The sequence below is a fragment of the Cricetulus griseus genome, chromosome 5 (assembly GCF_003668045.3).
Source record: "Cricetulus griseus strain 17A/GY chromosome 5, alternate assembly CriGri-PICRH-1.0, whole genome shotgun sequence".
Taxonomy (NCBI): domain Eukaryota; kingdom Metazoa; phylum Chordata; class Mammalia; order Rodentia; family Cricetidae; genus Cricetulus; species Cricetulus griseus.
Genome location: NC_048598.1, coordinates 39,742,447 through 39,757,557, shown reverse-complemented (window position 1 = coordinate 39,757,557; position 15,111 = coordinate 39,742,447).

Here is a 15,111-nt window from a genome sequence, read left to right as displayed (position 1 = left end):
TGTTTATTTCTTTTTTTTTTAACTTCATCTATTTCAGGAATCTAAAAAGATAACAACAAATCCGCACATCTCCTTCCAAATACTAGGCAAAGAATGGAAATTTGGACACATCTAAATGTCTACAGGTTAATGTTTGATAAAAGTATGATATGTCAAGACAGAGCATATGCATTTGTTAAAATGTGGGTAAGGAATGTTGAGTGTCTTAAGGGTATGCTTTTTTTTTCAAAGATTTATTTATTATGTATACAGTGTTCTGCCTGCATGTGTCCCTACAGGCCAGAAGGCACCAGACTACATTACAGATGCTTGGGAGCCACCATGTGGTTGCTGGGAATTGAACTCAGGACCTCTGGAAGAACTGGCAATGCTCTTAATCCCTGAGCCATCTCTCTAGCCCCAACGGTATGCTTTTTAGTGTTCATTAATGCAGCGATATTTTCTTGCCCTTGCTGCTCTCCAACTATGCTCTGGGAATCCAGGAGTAATAATCAAGACCATTCCAGATCTTGTTTCTATAAAGACTTCACTGTCAAAGGTAGAAGTCACCGAACAAGAATTACCAAAGCAATGAGAATTTTGAAAGTGGTCAACCTAGATACTATGGGAATGTATGAGGATTCAGCCCAGTGGGGAATAAAGCCTGAAGCCACGCTGTGGTGGATGTTAAGGTTTTTGAGATACCCTAGTTTTGAAGATTAGGACTGCATTTTTGCAAAGGCTAAAGAATTTTAATCTATAATAAGGATTTTGAATTTTGTTCTAAGGGTCATGAGAAAGCACTAAAGGGTTTTATATAAATCAGTGGCTTGCTGGAATATAAGCTCACCTCAGGCACCATTATGGTGAACAAGTACAGGGTTGGGAAATGGGAGGTTGCAAGGGTAGAGAGCAGAAGTGAGGGGAGAGAAACATGAGTTGGATTGGGATGCATGGTGTGAAGTCCACAAAAAATCAATAAAAAGTTAAAAAAATACCATTTGACAAAAGAGCATGCATTATATGTATAATATAATAAATATGATAATAATGTGTATAATATTGTATAATAATGTATATAATAAAAACATTTTTCAATATAATGAAAAATCTAGAATTATCATATGTGACCTTGGTTCTGATGAATTATTAAATACACATATAGATAGTCATGATCTTAACTCATTTAACAAACACTGAATACTTCCTTCAGAACCCAAGAGTATAGCAATGAGCCAAAAAGCTATAGAAGACACATAAACAGATGAATAAACAGAGTTTCTGGGAGGAAGTATGTTAAGTGCATAAGGAATGGTAGAAATCAACATGGGCTGAGATTCTATTTTAAATAACAGATATTGATACATGAAAACAACTGTGGTTATCTCTGGATAAGAGGCAGTTGCACTTTCCTTATTGTATATAGTAGTCTCCCATTATCCATGGGGAGTATTTTCCAACATGCCCAGTGAATGCCTGAAACATGAGAGAATAAACTGTGCTTTGCTTTCTGTCCAGCACTACCTTAGGACAAGGCTTAATTTCCAAGTCAGTCATAGCAAAAAGAGTAACAGTGACACTAGTTGTATTGTAAAAAAGACGGTGTGAATATAGCCGTTGTCTTTGTCTCTCAAAATACCGTGCTGCACATGCCTTTCTTATGATGGTGTGCGGTGATGTAACGCCCACGGGAGATGTGAATTGAGGGTAAGGCTAATGATGAAGTTGGCATGGGGATACAGTGTTAGGCTCCTGTGTAAGGCTCACTTCACACAAGCACTGTTCCACAGCACCAATTCTTCTAATATCGACACAGGTACTAAGTAAGTGACTGCCAGGTGGGTGACAGACACAGAGTAGATACAATGGCTACCCTTTGAAGAAAGCCAGAAACCTAGATGAAATCGTTTCATTTTAAAACACTTGAAATTAGCTAAGACAAAATTCCTGAGGTAACCAACTTAAGAGAAGACCATGTTGCGTTTGGCTCATAGGTTGAGGGTTTTTCAGTCCATGGTTGTTTGGCTCTACAGTTCTTGGATCTGTGTGAAACAGAGCATCATGGTATGCAGGCATCAAGACTTCTGTCTTCGTGGTAACCATTTCCTAGAATGTTCCACTGCCTCCTCACGCCATAGTGTTACAGACGAATTACCTAGACAGTAGCATATAGGCCCCTGGGTAGCATTTAACGTGTTAGACTTTTTCAAAGTGGCACATACCTAAGAGAAACAAGTGTGTGGGAGGGCATTCATTTGGTTCACGGTGTTCAAGGCTTCAGTAGGTGACTTCATACTCTGTTGCTATGGCTGAAGTGAGGTACAGCGCCATCCTAGCAGGCCATGGGATGGATGCTGCAGCTCGCCTCAGGGTGGTTGGAAAGCAGCCCATTGTTGGGGAAGGAGGGAGCCTGGAACAGGCACATTCTTCCATGGTAAACCCTAGGAAGCTCTTTCCTCCCGTCAGGTCCCACTTCCTGGTATTTTCATTACCTCCCGGCAGTAGAATCAAGTTACAAATTCACCAACCCATTCACGAAGCCTTGGAACTCAGTCACTTTGCCACAAAGCCTACTACCTCTCCTCTGAGCATTGCTTGCACTGGAGACCAAGCCTTCAGCACACCAGCCTTTAGGGCAGGGACATTTTAGATCCAAACTATAATAAGAGCAAAACTGTAACAGTGTTAGAGCCTAACTAACAATATGTGTGACAAAAAGGGTTTCCAGTTTGCAGCCTTTAACTTGTCAGAGTGTGGAAGGAAGCCCCCTCCACATTGTTAGAGTCAGTACCATTCACCATTCTCCAGATCAAGACCAATTGTATACACCAAATGTATACATCAAATGTATACATCCTTCAAGGGCTGAGATTTTCCCATGGTGTATCAGTCACCCTCACTGTCAGTGATTATGTGGCTTTCTAATTCAGAGCTCTGGTTCAGCCAGGTAGGTCAATGGAAACTGTCCCTTATCCTTTAACCTTCCCACAATTTTCTATCAGCTAGAGATGCCCTTCTGTGGGAAGCAACGAAAATGTCTCTCCCCAACTGAGTTCAGATCTTGCCTCCATCAGTTGGTCTGGTCAGACTGCTGACTGAATTTCACCCTACATCTTCCTTCCGTGGCTCCTGGGGTTCACAGTCTGCAGCAAACTTGTGAGAACTACATACTCAGCTACATATAATTCTCTGCTCAGTTCCACAGTGGTTTCTTCCAGTCCCAGCAATTTCTCAGAGAGGGCCAAACAGGTTAAGTGCTAATCTAACATGGTGATAAGGCCCTCCGAAGAGGCCTGATAGTAAAAAGGACTGCCATTTTTTTTTTTTTTTTTTTTTTTTTTTTTTATCTTCAGCAGGCATCCTCACACTCTGAGCACGCAGGTGTGTGATTCTTTATCCTCGTGGTAGCTGGGCAAGCTGTAACTGTAGTTTCCAGATGCTTACAAGAGCCTCTAAAGCCACCCAGTCAGCTGCTGAGGGGACCTGGGAATTGAAAGTCCTAGTTCTTGCCAAAGGGGTGGGAATGGGGAAAGAGAGTGCTCATAGACTGGGGGCTCTGGTTTCTGAGTCAGGGGATATTTATCAGACCCTTCAGATGGTAAACAAGTGAGCCAGCTCTCCTTGTTTCCAAGGAAACTGCCAGTCTCACTGATCTTTGGCTCTTTCATCATCTGCAGTCCGCACTGCCAGACCGAGAGACATCTTTAAACTATAAACAAACCCACTGGCAGTCAGTTTTGCTAACTTGCCACTAGACTGGGAGCCCAGGAGTAGAGGAAAGGGGGCCGCTGGCTTCCATCTGGTCTGGGCCAGTCTGGGGAAGTCAGGAGGGGCAGTCACTAACTAGCCTTGGGTGAGCCGAACGGAGTGCTTAGTCTGGAATGAGGAAGAGATCAGCATCTCTCCAGACCTTTATCCTCAATGAGCAAGGGCTTGAAATCCCTGGGAAATGTCAAATGACGCAACAATTTTATGTCAAGACAACTTGAAGCTTTTTTTTTTTTTTTTTAACCTGGCTCACATGGGAGCCTTGGGATTTCAGAGCCAATAGGTTTCTGAGAACATCATATCATCCGTTCTCTCTTCAACAGGCTGAAAACAGAGGCCAGATGTGGGAAGTGACACACCCATGTGGATCAGACCCCTTCTAGGCTGCCTGCGGTGAGAAGGCTCTGCGCATGTGCCGCGGGGTCATGGCTTCACTTGGCAGACTCCACTTGCTCATCCCTCCTTTGCAAGTTATCTTCCAGCCAGTGAGATCATTACCAACTTCAAAGCTGCCCCGAGTTGCCCTTCCAGGCTGGGCTCCACCGCCTTGCTGCAGCATCTACCGATGTAGACAGCATTGCTCACTATTTAAACTTGCAGCACATTTGAACAAAAAATGCCATTTAATTCCTTAGAAACTGGCTCTCCTCACTGGAAGTATCTGTTCTTCTTTTCCTGATGAATAAATCCATTCATGAAACAACACATTCTGTGCTTTTTTTTTTTTTTGTGCTGTCATTCATCCCAATTAACTCATGTGTGGGCAGAGGAAAGAGCGAGGTTCCCATTCTTAACCTAGTGGGTCTCAAACTCGGGTGCTTTGTGGTGATGGCAGAACCAGATCTCTTTAGACTCAAATCACTGAATGTGGCATTTCTAAATTGGAAGCTGTGGATAACATAGAGGGCAGATGCGGGAAAGAATAATATTACCCCCCCCACACACACTCTGTGCACGCGCGTATGTACGCGCAAGTGTTCATGTGTGTATGCATATGTGTGTTTGTGTGCATGTGTGCATGTGTATTAGGAGGTAGAATACAGATCCTTGTACTCTCTCAGTGACCTGCATTCCCAGCCTCACAGTGTGCAGTCTCTGTGATGTAATGTCTTGCAATAATGATGCTCATTTATAGGGTGTGTACGAGATGCATGCCTTTGTTATTCCCATTTTACCAATGAGAAAAATAGAAAGCTAATAGCTGGGATTCTCATGCCAAATATTCCACCTAAGGTTTTATTTTTTTTTCCTTCTCTGTATTTTTTTATTAGTTCAAATTAGGAACAAGCTTGCTTCACATGTCAATCCCTTCTCCCTCCCTCTCCCCAGCCCCCTCCCCGCCTCCCCAGGAAGGGTAGGGATAGGGCCTAGGCCCATCCCATGTGTCTAGGCTCAGGGAATATCCCTGTATGTAGAATGGGCTCTCAAAGTCCCTTCTTATACCAGGGAAAAATACTAATCCACTCCCTGGGCCTCATAGAGTACAGAGGCCTCCTCATTGACATCCATATTCAGAGGTCTGGATCAGTCGAGTGTGTTGGCCTCCCAGACAGCAGTCTGGGGTCCATGTACTCCTCCTTGTTCAGGTCATCTGTTTCTGTGGGTTTCACCAGCCTGGTCCCAACCCCTTTAATCTTCATTCCTCCCTCTCTGCAACTGGGTTCCAGAGTTCAGTTCAGTGTATAGCTGTGGGTGGTGGGTGTCTGCCTCTGCTTCCATCAGCCACTGGATGAGGGCTCTAGGATATCTTTGTATTTTTTATTGAAAAGAATTTCACACAGTATATTTTGATCATGTTTCCCCCTTCTGAATTCCTCCCAGATCCCACCCACCTCCCTACTCACCAGACTTGATGTTCTCTCTCTCTCTCTCTCTCTCTCTCTCTCTCTCTCTCTCTCTCTCTCTTCACACACACACACACACACACACACACACAGAGAGAGAGAAGAAGAAGAAGAAGAAGAAGAAGAAGAAGAAGAAGAAGAAGAAGGAGGAGGAGGAGGAGGAGGAGGAGGAGGAGGAGGAGGAGGAAAGAAAGAAAGAAAGAAAGAAAGAAAGAAAGAAAGAAAGAAAGAAAGAAAGAAGCAAAAGACCAATAAGACAAAAAAAAAGTCAAAACAAAGCAAAATAAAACAAAAAGTTCACGAGAATCCCACTGAGTTTGTTTTGTGCTGGCCAGCTACTCTTGGGCATGTGGCCTGTCTGAGATGGGATCTGTCACTGAACCTAGAAACTGACTGATTTGCTTAGACTGGCTAACCAGTCAGCCCCAGGATCCTCCTGTTTCTGTGTCCCCAGCTCTGAGATCACAAGCGTGTGCCATCATGCTTGGCTTTTGCATGGTTGTCAAGAATCAAATTCAGGTCTGTATTTATATGGCAAACACTTTACCAGGTGAACAATCTCCCCAGCCCTGTAGGACCATCTATGTCTTAGTAATGTTCCATGTAGGATAACCTTTAAATGCACAATTCTTTTAAAAATCAAACCTTTTTCTACGTGTGCTTTTAAACTCATCATTGGAGCAGTGATTTGGAACTAACACATGCCATATGATCTGTTTTGTTTGTTATTAGACATAGCCCTCCGGCTGGTAATTGAAAGAGAGGTTTATTGGATAATCCCAGTGAAGGCACCAAGAGGACTTGGGGCGGGGGCTTTGAGATTTTCTCTATATTCACCGTTTATAAAGTAGAACTCAGGAGTCCAACTCTAGGGGCCAGACTGCTAATATAAGAATCCCAGCCCAGCTTCCAACTAACTCACCTTGGACTGGGTCTCTCAGCTTCCTCACCTGTGAACTGGGCATGCTAAGAGAACCTATTTCTAAAGATGGCTAATCCAAGCTGTTGGCTCACTGCCTAGGACAGTTGCTGCCACTGTCCACTGAAAAGCCCTGGGTACAAATGAGCCTTCAAGACCGGCCCTCCAGCCCTCCCCTCCCTGACGATCTGCTCATGAGCTTGGTCTGTGAGTCCTACTGTGTCAATCAGTCCTGTGTCATCACCAATGGCCTTTGGCAAGGTGATAAATCCCCTGACTTCTAACAGGACCAAGTAGAGAGGCAGGGAGAGAACCCACCAGTTGAAACCAGCATTGCCATGTTGAACTCTCAAAAAACAACAGAAGAGGAGCCCTTGAAGCAATGAAGAACTTTCAGAAGCCATATGTTGGGGAAGTGTTTTGAGACCCCAGTAATGAGTGAATCTCAGCATAAAACAAGGTGCACACTAAGGTGGACCAATCGTCACGACAACAGGCTTCATTCCTGGCCTTAATTGTCGTCCTGAGAGTCCCCAGGATGAGCTAGCCAAGCAAGGATCCTAGTTAGCTCTCCAAAGCTGTACCTCACCCTACTGCCTCACCATTCTGCAAAGTGGCATTCTCCACCTAGTGGAGACACCCCACCCTGTAAAGGGCAACCATATTTGGTGTGTTGACCCATGCCCAGAGAGTGAGTTTCTTTGCACAGTCTCCAAAACCAGAGAAAGCTCAAAACTGGCTAAGAGTCATATACAAGCAAAGACGGAAAGGAGTTAAGGGTGGTTACTTGAATAAAGCTTTGACTTTGCAAGAGAATCAAGCAAGACAGCTTTCCAAGGGTTTCTAACCTCACCATCAAAAATGGATGCTGCCCCTAGTCTTCCTGGAGAATGTGGTCACGCAAAGACTTGATGATTCCCAATGGGATAGCCTCTTTCTTTAGTTACCAAGGGCTAGATCTTCTTGTTTATTTTTGTTGCTTTTTCTCCCATTACAGTTTTGTTTTCCTCTGCTGTATAAAAAGTAAAATTCCTGGTGCATCTTATTCCCAGAATTTCTGACAAAGTATTTGATTTTCAAAAGCAGAATAGCTTGCTGGGCTGCCCTGGCAAGTTAACCTGCTGTCTCTGAAACTCAGTTTTCTCCTTAAGAAAAGTTAATTATTCCAGTCTGGGACACTGTCTTCCTTTTTCTGTGAGGAATACTATGGTTGCAAATAAGGCTCTTGGTGCTGGTTTCTGTGCCTATGTGTGATATGCGTGTATGGCATTTACTTCTTACTACCCATTTTCCACAGGGACGGTCCTCTCTGAGGTGATGCCTCACTAGCCTGTCCATTAGCCAGCCTCCTCATCTGCACAGAATATAGTTCAGGATTTACTTCTCACTGCTTAGCCCTTGATGGGAGGAGTGGGAGGGTAGGGGGGGAGCTGGGTGTTCTGTCATTCCAGTGTCAGAGTAGGGGCTGGAATTGGGTCTACTTGACACTAGAATGGTGTGTTAACACTCTGGGACTTGTCTACACATCCAGAGTCTTTTATAAAACAAAACAAAACAAAACAAAAAGAAAAGAAAAGAAGATAACTATTGAATTTTCTTGCACCAAAACAGAAGAACTTAAAATTTTAATGGAATTATAAAGTTCAAAGAATATGTAAATCTGAGCTTCTTCAGGTTTTATGTCTAATAGTTTATCTATTGGTCCTTAAGAGAGGAGAAAGAAAATAAATTATCAGTTAATTCCATTTCCTTTGGTGTTTGAGTAAATTATTAAAACTGGGAAGTCTGTCTTTAGATTACCTGAGCATTCAGAGCTTTTGTCTATGGAAGACAAAATACTTTTACTATCTTCAGCTAAAATACAACATATGTAGTTGGTTATGACAAGCCCAGAGTGGTACATTTTTATATACTGTGTGTGAGTTAAAGTACACTGTCAAAAAGAATAAACAATCATGCATAGCAGTGGTCCTTGGTTTATCTTTGATTTCAGCTGTTGGCTCTCAGTGAATTTAAATTTGGAATTGTAATTTAATTATTTAATTAAATTTAAATTCCCAAATTTCCAATGAATCTCTTGTTTGGTAGATAACCCACACCATATTCTACTATACTGATCTATTTTCCACCCATGGAAAAATGAATGACTGAAGTCATTGTCCATTACTTGGTATCACTAACAAATTTTAACCATATGGGCCTGGCTAAAATAAAAAATGGAATATTGAATTCTCAATAAAGGATCATTAAAAAAACACACACACACTTTATTTCAGAAGGAAATTGGATATGGTACTGTGTGTGTGATTGCTTGTATACATCCAGCATGCGTGTTTCTGCATACATTCGGAGGTAAGAGTCAGCAATGAGTGTCTATATCAGTAGCTTTCTACCTTTTAAGCAATATATATTTAAAAACATTTTTACATGCAATATATTTTAACCATATTCTTCCTCCCCAACTCGTCTCAGATCCTCCCCACCTCCTTACCTACCTTTTTACTCTTTCCCTCCCCCAAACAAATAAAAACCTCTACCTCCTCAGCATGGGATTGAAAGTATGCACAGCCATGCCAATTTTTGTTGTTGTTGGTGGTGGTTTTTAACATTGTTCATGGTACTCAACATCAAGTCTTTATATTTGTATGGCAAATACTTTACCAACTGGGTGATCTTGTCAGCTCCTATAGGATCATCTTTTTTTTTGTTTGTTTGTTTGTTTTTTTTTTGTTTTTCAAGACAGGGTTTCTTGTGGCTTTGGAGGCTGTCCTGGAACTAGCTCTTGTAGACCAGGCTGGTCTCGAACTCACAGAGATTCTCCTGCCTCTGCCTCCCGAGTGCTGGGATTAAAGGCGTGCACCACCAACGCCCAGCTATGATCATCTTTAAAAGAAATAAGGTCTTAGAAATATTAAATGTAGAATAACCTTCAAAGGCACAATTGTTTTTAAAATCAAACACATTTCTCTGTGTCCTACTTAACTCATCTTCAGGCCAGCGAGACGTGAGTTTTATTTGGTAATGAACACATACCATATGATCTGTTTGGTTTGTTGGCAGACATAGCTGATTATTGTCCCGAGGTAAGAAGTTATTAACCAAATTGAAAGGAACCTCCAAGCAATGCTTACAGTTACATCAAATGAGTAAATTCTCGTGTTAATTATCCACATATTCCTTGGTGTTCATTGCCATGGTTTCCTAGCAAGAATTGAAATCAGGTAGTGTGAGCCAATTTTGTTATTTCAAAGTGTTATTTTTAATCTTATGCCCCCTTTCCTGACTGTTCTAAATCCTTCATGTTTTTATATAAATCTTAGAATAGATTTGTTAGTTACTTCAAAAATGCCTGGTTAGCTGTGGAATATGGAGATGTTGACTCTAGCCATTAGTGCGGGAGGAATGAACATCTTAAACCAAGTCATACATTCTGAAATCATGGCATGCTTGTTCATTTAAAAAATAGATCTTCTTCAATGTCCATCAATAGCATTTAGAAACTTCTGGATGTAGAATTTTTGCATATCTTTTGTTAAATCAACCCCCTTTATTTTCCAATTGTTCAGTGCTTAAAAACAGACATAAAATTATTTTTCTTCAACATTGACCTATGTCTTAAACCTTGTTAAATTTCCTTACGAGTTATAACTGTTTTTGGCAGGTTTTAGTAGTTCCCTTTATACATAACAATGTTTGCTATCTTGTGAAGGAAAAAAAAGACTATTTTATTTTTTTCTGTTCATATTTATTGATGTTACTATTTCGATTTTTGACCTTTTAAAACTGACTTGGAAAACTGGTACAATGTTGCACAAAGGAGATGAGCCTAGCCATTCATGCCTTATTCATGAAACTATGTAGCATAAAACTGGGACCCTCAGCCAGGAATGTGACTGCAGGAGCTCAGGCTTGTCAGGTCTGGGTACTTTCCCCAGAGAAACAGCAAGAGTATAAAATGCAGGAAAGGGTTTTTAATAAAAAGGGTTAGTTGGAGAAGATGGAAATTATGCATTTCATTCCTCATGTGGTGAAAGGAATTTTAGGTTCAGAGGAGGAATTGGGGATGTGTGAGAGGCATACAGGCTTAAGCAGTCTTGGTCAAACTGTGACCTGATTAGTCATGACTTCAGCTCTGGTTTGCAAGGAAATCTCTGCAAGTCATTATTGCTTGCTGGGTGGGGACAGTCTGGTTGCTGTGAGATCATCACTCCTACTTGGGGGTGATTTTGACATCTGTCTCTGTGGGTCTGCTATTCCTGGAATCCAAGGTGACTACAGGTTCAGGAACAACTGAAGATTTTCTGGTATCTTTAAGAGTGTCAGAATAGGAGATGAGTACACGTGGAGGCAAAGATGCCTGGCTTCCTCCTGCTATGTAGACCAGGCTGGCCTTGAACTCAGAGATCTGCTTGCTTCTTCCTCTCTAGTACTGGAGCTATAGGCATGTGCCTTGCCGCCATTCATCCTGTTTGAGTGACCTTGTGGGCCCAGGTGAGGAGTCAGTTGTTTTTAGCAGACATAGTTTCTTAGTACCTGTGAGAAATAGTTCATTATAATTTATGTTGTTAGCTGTATGCTTTTTAGAAATGCCCATTTCCAGGCTGGGTAACTTCCCTCTATTCCTATTTTAATGAGAATGTTTTTTATGAATGGCTTTTGTATTTGGTAAAATACTTTTTGCTGTACACTCACAACATAAATTGTATACACTTTCTTCTTTATACCATTGATACAATGAATTACATTGGCTAATAGTCAAATAATAAATCAACTTTGAACCTTTGGGGTCAATCATGGTTGACGTTGATATATTTGTTTTTTAATGTGTTACTAAATTTAATTAATATTATGTGTTAGTATTCATGAGGGAGATAAGTTTGATTTTTATTTGTGTAGCGTCTTTATCAAGCTTTGTCATTAAATGTAAGGTGGTCTCCAAATAAGCTGGGAATATATTTTCTTCTTGTTTTGGAAAGAACTTAAAAATTGTGTTATTTCTTCTATGTGAGACAGAATGGAGTATGCCATTGATGTGGGCAGTAAAAGAATTTAGTGGAACACAGAAAAGTAAAGAATTTATGAAGACACAATACAAGGATACAGCAGGCAGGTTCCCACAGAGGGGTCTGTGGAGCTGACAGGAGTGGGATCTTCTCAAATCAAACCTGAAAGTGGTTGTTTCCTCCGTAATGGTCAGCCTTGGGTTTTATCACACATGTATAGGGATATGCACACACCACAAGCATGGACACACAGCAGACAGACAGACAGACAGACAGACAGACAGACACCCTGTTTAGACCCTTTTCATATTTCTCAGTTAGGGTGTTTACTTTCTTAAAAACAAGTTGTTTAAATTCTTTGTGTAGTTTTGATATTGGCCCTTGCTAGATTTATCTTTTGCAGATGTGTTCTTCAACCCATAGGTTGTCTCTATACTCTGTTTCTATGAGAGACCCGGCCCTGCCAACTTTGGATCAGCCAGCCTTTCAGCCTCTGCAGAATGTATCTCAGCTCTACTCTGCCTTCTTTCCAGACATCTGAGACCTGTCTTGTCCAGGTGTTTTCTGAACTGGCAAGTGGGGAGGTCTGTTCATGCACTGCAGAAAACAAGAAACTCAGAATCCGGCCAAATGGGCAACAGATTCAATGCTTGGCATCCTGCTTGTCTGTCAGATCAAAATGGAGCCGTAGCTTCTGTCACCTGGGACGCGACGTGCAGCAACCCCTAGACAAGAGGATGTGTGATTCGCCCATCCACTCTGAGCAATGGAGGCACTTGAAAATACACAGCAAAACAGTAGAGATGACCATCTTGAGGACCAAACTGCCTGACTGCTCAGCCCAAGAGTGGCTGCCAGGGACTGAGGTGCAGGGCCATTTTGTACTGCAAATGCTTGCCGCTGTTGAGTGGTGGGTTTCATGGTAGGCTTTTAGCAGAATTTGCTCAGAGAAAAGACAGCTGGGGAAGCATTAGCATTCTGTTGTATTTTCAACAGAAATAGAGTAGCTTCAAATAGCCTATTTGACGTATTTTGTCTCCAAGCCGAACATCCTTTGAAGAAAAGACTTTGTTTTAAAAAGTTTGGAAGACAGCAATAGGACTTGGGACCCTAATGGGAAAAAGAGTGACAGAACAATGGAGCTACAATCCCTTTAGGACAGCAGAGTACTGTAGCATGAGGTTATACATAACCAAGAGCCAAACACATGTGATTTCAAAACCAACGGAGTAAAAATAAGGCTTGCATTTATTTTCTCACACAAATTAAGCAGCTAAACATCAGTTCTGGGGTTCAATATGACATAAGAGTAACGAGGGTGCTAAGATGTGGATGGGATTTAGTGGTGTCCTCCCTAAAACTTCATGTGATTTGGCTTGGTCTGCAGGTTGGTCGTTCTGGGAGACAGTAGAGTCTTTAAAAGATGAAACCATTGTGAGGGATTCTAGAGGGTTGTTGGAAAGGTCTCTCTTGTGGCCTCTGAATTCTAACTCAAGATACAATTTTTCTCCCAAATTGACTCTCAACATCATGATGTACTTGGCCTACTCACAAAAGTTTTCCTGTTTTTCACCAATGAATACAAAAAGGAACAACTGGGGATAATAATAAATGCTAAACACTTACCCTTCATGCTAAACACACGTGTTTCCTTGAACCTTCCAGTGAGAACTGGCCGTGAGAGGAAACAGAAAAAAATGAACTCTCTGTAGGTACAAACACACAGATTCACCTTAGGAACCTACGTCAAAAATGACTTTGGTTTAGCAGTAACTGATCCTTCGTGCATGTGTCTGCCAGCTGAGAGCTCACAGTTCCATTCTTGGTCCCTGATTCTCACCTGTGTCACCCTTTGCCCAGGTCAACACTCTCCTTTCTGTTCTCACAGTGGGAAGGGTTGGATAGGCCTGAGTAGTCAACCTTTGCAAAGGTCACACAGTGCTGGACATCGTTAGCTTTGTGTTAAATGCAGAGCAAGGCATGTCTCAGATGGTACTATTCACTGGGGCAAAACTTGTGTGTTTCAGAGAACTCAACTGAACTAACTTCAACTCTGAAGGCAGTAGCAGGTGCTGGCTGGCTACACTGACCAGTTATTGATGGGTATTGAGGATAAGCAGCTGAATGCAAAATTCATTTCGATGCTCAGAACATGGTGTTGGGGAAAGCTGGGTCTGCACCACAGGTCATCTGGCCTCTTATCGATGGGCTCCTGCATTGAACGGATCAATGTCCCTGGGGCACTGCAGGACCTGGACTCCAACTGGAGATCCCAGGCAGAGCAGCTCTGGAAAACTCTGCCCTCACCAAGAGGTGAGCCTTTAAGTTTGTTTGCTAAAAACAACCAGACAGTTGCTCAAAAGAAGTGGCCCACCCTTATTGCATTTCCCAGTGGATTAAAGTTGATAAGTCATCTACAAGGGACCTCACCCATCAGACAACAAACACACCTTCAGAGAAGAAATCTTTATTAGAGGCTTGGACTTTATTGAGATTGAAATGAAACTTTGTGGAAATGTGGCCCAAAGCCTATCAGAGAGGAATATGTCAGTTGTAAATTCTAAGGCCCTCATCTGGAGGATAAAGGACAATGCTGGTCCAGACCTGAGCTTCTGTGTTCCCAGATAGCAAGTTCATAAATGGCTGATAATGGCCTGAACCTTCCTCACTTGCGGGTGTAACTGCTAAACCCTGCCCCTAGTGGCCTACAAAAAATGTACTTAATATTTTGGACATAACAAACACCAAACACTTTATATAAGATTTGAAGCTACTGAGTCCCAAAACAACTGCTCCTGAATTCTCTTAATTCATGACCTCAGCAGTGTAGCCAAAGCTTTTGCTATTGTCTCCCTGCCCCAGCAAGCCAGGAACATAGGTGGACAGCTGACATTCATCCAAACATGAATCAGGGAGAAGGATTCCAGATGAAGTCCCCGAGAAGACAGGAGGGAACAAGATAAAATTCCAGGCTCCAGACAGCCACTCTCTTTATTTTACTTATTTTGTGGGTGTGTATTGGGAGGAGTCACATATGGAGATCCAAAGAGGAGGTTGGGCACCCAGCTCTATCACTCATCCCTTGGTTCCTGTGAGACAGTCTCACCCTGAATTGGTGCTAGATTAGCCACCAGCAAACCCCTCCTACCTGGCCTCAAGACAATGTTGGGGTTACAGGTAGGAGTGGCTATGCCCAGCTTATCACATGATTTCTGGGGATCCGAGCTCAGATCCTGATGCTTGTGCAGCAAGTGCTATTTAGCCACCAAACCATCTCCCCAGCCGCACACTTCTTATTTTAATGAGCAGTTAACTTGTTTGGAGGGCTTTACTGCTTGTGGTCACAGTCTACCATGTCCAGATAGCTCTCTGAGCTCAATGCAATATGGAGGACTCCCTTTGCAGCAGTCTTCCTCCCTACCCTATTTGGCTAGTGTCTTTAGGCTTGGATGCCTGGCTTTATCTGGAAGCTGTCCTTGAGCCTGGATGCCTGACTTATCATAAGTGTGACCTTTGACATAGTTCCCTGCAAATGCCCTGTGTCCTACCTCCCTACCTACATGAGAATTAGGTATTGTGCTCCAGCTGTATGGTAGGG